This window comes from Montipora foliosa, chromosome 1, assembly GCF_036669935.1.
Source record: "Montipora foliosa isolate CH-2021 chromosome 1, ASM3666993v2, whole genome shotgun sequence".
Lineage (NCBI taxonomy): Eukaryota > Metazoa > Cnidaria > Anthozoa > Scleractinia > Acroporidae > Montipora > Montipora foliosa.
In genome coordinates this window covers 51,725,571-51,731,261 of record NC_090869.1, presented here as the reverse complement: position 1 = coordinate 51,731,261, position 5,691 = coordinate 51,725,571, and positions in this window count along the sequence as shown.

Here is a 5,691-nt window from a genome sequence, read left to right as displayed (position 1 = left end):
CTGTGTCAAATGATGCCAAGCTACCGGGTTTTTGTTTTTGTTAGTTTTCTTTTTCTTTCGATTGTTATAAATTTTGACAAGAAATGTGCGAATCCAACACAAAGATCACAATCGCACAACTCTCTGAGGTTGACCATTGTTTCTGGAAAATCAAAAATTTACTCTCCAAGACAAGGTTATTTATCACCAGGTAATTCCATCGTTTTGGTAATAGCAGCTACTTTATTATTCATCAGCGTCACAATCTTTAATTTTGCCGATTTTGGGGGTCATTTTCTTGCAACTCAAGCACCCTTCCAACAGACCTGTTTATTTTCGTAACTTATGCGTTACCACAAAAATTCTCCCCGTATCACATTTCAACACATGTATGCAAATTTGCTAAGCTCGAAAATTACACAAATGATAAATTTACAAAAGCTGGAAATTTCACAGAAATATTTTCCACCGAAACATTTCTTGAAACAAGCAACATATTTGCTATAAGAGACAAGAAACCCTTCCTATTTCAGTTGCGTGCGTGCAAGCGAAACACACAATCACAAAGCATATGCAATTAAATAAATTTCTGACAGTTCACATTCAACCCTTTTCGAAAGAACCTTGACCGTACATAATAAAGCACAAAAGAGACAACAAGCTTTCATTCAAATAATTTTTCACTGTCACATTTCCAATTTTTTTTAACCTTTTTAGAGTTGAGTACAAAATGAATGTTACTTGCCAGACAAACAGGCAAACTTTAAATAGATGCGACTTCAGTAAACACTGTGAGACACAACAGAGATCACAGATCTACTTGTGGTGTTCGATTCCTTCTCTGTCTTTGTTGCACCCGTAAGTTACCAGAGAAATTTCCATTTGGTTTCAGTGTTGTACGTAACACCACCTTGGCGAAATATTAAAAGTAAAGCTCATCTTGATTTCGGCTCGACGGGCGAAAGATTCACGCTGTCGAAGTCCATTACTCGTCGCTTTTAAGATTCCAGATCTTTATGTTTCACCGCCTGTCTTGACGTTCCATTCTTGAGCTCCATATGGGTATATTTTCTTTAAAGATGTACTAAAACGCCATTCGCGTTACAATGACTTCCGACGCCATTACAGGTTAATTGTGCAGAGCAAGCTACGCATTACCCCAGCCCCCTCAAACCTAACAAAATACGCACAGAAGACTCTATGCACAAAGACACCACTTAGCAGGGGAGTGACAGGCAAGACTTTTACCGACACGGAAAAAAAACTAAAAAAAAAAAAGGAAATCTACCCATTCTCCGACTGGGATTGCCATAGGCAACCCAGTAAAAAACGACGAAATAAACGCAGATTCCTACTGGGTTTGCCATACTGGCAACCCAGTAATAAATGTATGGGATTCACGTACCGTGAGCTTCTTCTGTAGGGAAATATCGATAAATATGTGCATGGACCAATGCTAAATAAACGTTGTATTACCTTACCTGCGGTGTACCGTCGTTCTTTTGCTTCAGAAGTGGTAGTTTGAGCGATTTTGAAGATTTCGAGTCAACCTCGTTCCCAGGGTCTCTCTTCTCTGCCTCCATTGTCGTTGAGAGAAGACCCTGGTTCACGCTGGTCACGTGGCACTCGTCGACAAACATTTTTCCGCTAGGGTAGTGTTTTCGTTATATTTTGATCCCGCAACCGCACCTGGGCGAAAAAATATTCGTTTAACAAGGCATTTCTAAAATAACAAGACGCTTTTTTAAAGCGTTTACTCGGAATACCAAGTGGCGCAGAAGTAGGGATTTTGATCAATCTCGACCCCAGAGCTCTTCTCCTGACCGAGGGAGAGAAGAGCTCTGGGGAACCCTGAAACAAAGTGTCTTCTCATTGGTTTTCGTGAAGAACAATCAAAAGCATCTCTAATTGGTGCATTCATGTTAGCACGAGGAGTGAGCAGGCGCCGGTAGGCTCAAATAGCCAATATTTGGCTGTACTGAACCCTACGGCGCATGTTCTGCTACGCAGAGTTTCCCAGAGCCTTGGGTCGACTCGACCCGAGGCTCTGGTGACGAGAATGGGATTTTGATCGACGTAGTCTTTGTCACTACTGCGCATGGCGCGTAGTCACTATTGCCATCGTGTTAGTTTTTCCGAAAATGAGTATGTAACAATAGAATACACTTCGGGGCCAATCCGCATACGAAGAGTACCAAAGTTCGGACTCTGAAAACAGTACGATGAATTGCCGATAGTTCGCGAGGACGAACGAAATGTTCGGGTGCCCCGTGTTCGCAGATGATGATGAATACGGTTCTGAGGTGAGGCTTTAATTCTTACAACAGTTACTTTAACGTAGCTTTCGTATTTTATTCTAACCGACCAACTGAGCCCGTTTACGCGTTTAATGAAGCCGCCGTTTTCGAGATAAACAAAGCTTTGCGGTAACACGTAATTGTCAAACTATAGATGGTTTCACAGTGAGAAATTAGCAAGGTCTTCTGAATTGTCATCTATAGGAGGTTGAAGATACCCGAAAAATAAATCTTTTTCCAAGTTTCCAGTTCCATGACGTCTTTCGTTTCGAAAATACAGTATTTCGAATTTCCTAATTGTCACCTTACGTAGCTTATCATGGTGACACCATGATACCAAGCTACAGTGGAACCCCGTTAATACGGTCATCAACGGGCCCAAAAAAATTGGCCATATTAACGGGGTGGCCGTATTACCGGGGGTAGGGTGAAATTCATGACTAAAGGGCCTTAATGACAAAAATCGCATTTGCACTTCCAGAAAAACTTTTCTCTTTAATAAACAACAGGAATTTACGAACAGTAATTGTATGAAATACTTGAAACTTCGCACAGTAGGTAAAACGCTTAAAATTGTTAAGTGTACTGTACGTTGTGAGCCTAAAATCAAAACAAGAACAGGCCCAGCTTAATATGCTTCTAAAACACGGAAGCCGCCGTAATTACCAAACCGAAAGACTTAAGTATCAATCGTGTTTTTGACGAAAGCACAAAGACTTAATCCCTTCGCGATTTGCCTTACTGGATTTTACAGTAGTGTCAAGATCACGTTTTTAATGAAAACAGGGAGGAGTGTTGCTGACAGTACTTTGTAAAGTAAATCGGCTGTTCGATTACAGCGGTAACTAACGAAGGTCAATGAAATTAACATGTCACAGGCGTTTGGCGGGAGTGGCCGAGTTAACGGGATGAAATTATAGAGGACTCTACTGGCTGGGATTTAAAATTGTGGCCGTTGGCCGTATTAACGGGTGACCGCATTAACGAGGGTTTTCTATAAGAGAATGTATGGCCGTTAGGCGGGCTTCCACTGTATTTGATTGAAAAAAAATAAAAAATATCTATCCCTCTTAATCTAAGCAGTTTGAGCTTTTCAAGTACTAGTACATTAGGAGATGTGTTCATACATTTTATCTCATGAGCGAAAAGTAAGCGCTTTCAAGGCAAAGTAAAGTCCACTTTGATCCACCTACACAATTAAAAGTTGTGTGATTTCAACGCTTCGACAAAGAGCGCAGAAACGATGTACCGCATAGATCTGAGAATTGGAGGTGGTGTCTAAATTTGTTTCCCGCAACATTCCTAGTTATTGGCCTTTTTCATCGAACGTTTCGAATTTATTTTTTTGTTGCGTGACAGTGAAAATGATCTATCGCACGTAAATTTTTCAATGGTCGAAAAACTGTCGATATGGAAGCTGTGGTGAATCAATTCCCACAGCTCAGCCACCCCTGTTCACATGACAGAATATTCTACTTCTTTTCCCCTTGCACATCTCTGGAGTAGTCACATGCGCCTCTCGAGCGCCTATGTTTTAATTTGCCAAGTACGAAACAAAACAAGTAACTGTTTCTGCAGCCAGTTGCTCATTAATAACAACGCGGATAATGTACCGGTGAAAATCGCTTAATGTTTACAATTGCAAATAAATTCAACAGGTGACATAGCCATAGGGGTAGTATGTCTTGGAACTGGTTGTTGGAATGGAAATTACGTGGGCGTTATGTATCTTTGCGGGATCATCTAGTATGTAGCGTGATATCAGATAAACTGGTTTCAATTGTAATTAATATGGGTAAGTGAAAAACGGTATTCATCCGCCACGATCTGCGAAGGTTCCAAATTAAGAGTGTTGTGAATAACGCGGCCGGTGACTTCCAGCTCTAGGTAACTAACATGAAGATCAAGAAACCAACAATAAAAAGAAAAAATAGACATCGGTGGATGATGTTCGTACAAAGAACAGCTCAGGCAGAAAGACTAAGAAATCGCGGCCATTTATAACATACCGCTGCTGGAAGTTCTGTACTGGCGATTTAGTCATGTTGTCAACTGGCAGGATTATAGTAAACATCTTATTCATAACATTTCTAGACGGCTGAATCCAGCATATTCACGTTTAGCTGCATTGCATTGCGTCATTTGCTATATCGTGGAACATGGGCTTTGAATCAGCAAACGAAATTAACGACTCACGCTGAAGCCCCAAAGTAGAACCCATCATTTAGTTGCTCCACTGCACGTTATAAATTCCGATTTTCATCTAATTCTGTTAGACGTGAGGCTGTTTCAAGTCTCTCGCTATCTGAAATCTACTCCTTCGCGTTTGTGTTTATTTTTTGTTTTGTCAAAGAGGGAGGTCAAATGTATTGCTCGGCGGGGTGTAGTACATTGCTTTTAGCCAATGAAATCACCGCCTCCTAATTCTATTGTCCATTTGCTGCACAGAAAACTAAATTCTTCCCAGAATATAACTCGGATACCTTTGAGGTATTCCGAGTAAAAAGGTCAAAAGAGCTGATGTTATATTCCCACAGGAGATGAATTCCCACAAAAGCGGTCAAACTAAAAGCAAGAGCTTTTGTGATCGACAAGACGACTTCAATGTCGAGCGGCGATAGACGTTCGCTTTAAAAAAAATTAATTTCGTTAGTAGCCAAAGTTTTGCTTCTTCAGAACAAACACTAACATAAAAGAATACACCAAACACTACGTTTGCTTGATAAAAATGTCTCTTTTATTTTACTGCGACTAAAAATATACACGCTATTGAAGCGCGGTGCAGTGGTAAAAAAAATCTTAACGACATCGACAATTTACACGAAGTTGTTGAAATATAAATATCATAAGTCAAACTGTCAACTCGCTGTACAAGATTGCGACCTTAGCAATCACGTTGTTTAACTGTCGAAAGGAAAACGAAAATCAAAGAACAAAATGAAATACCTGCACATGGTAATACAGTTTGATTTGATGGATTTGAGGTCGATATGTGACTCGAGAACTTAAATAACAACACACCGGCTGATCGCTGAACATGTTTGTTTTCCATGGATAACCGTTTCGCTTGTTTTCTTGCACGACAAAATCTTCTTTCCTTTAAAATGGTCGCAAACTATTAGCATTCTTCGTTGATCCGGACCTTCACACGGATGAAAACTTGAATAACGTGAGGATATTTTCTGTGGCGTCTGATCGATTTGACCACAACTTTTTTTCTTTCACATCGGGTTCCATATGTGTAGTACATAAAATACTGCTGTCAAACGTTTTGTCAATGGTTATCTGGCCACAAAATCAATTGCGTGCTGATTCCCTTCTTTGCAATGTCAACAAAGCCTACATTGCCACCCATCCCCTAACACACATTTCGCCAACCTCCCAGATTCTGGGAGACACGTGACCAGCGTGAACC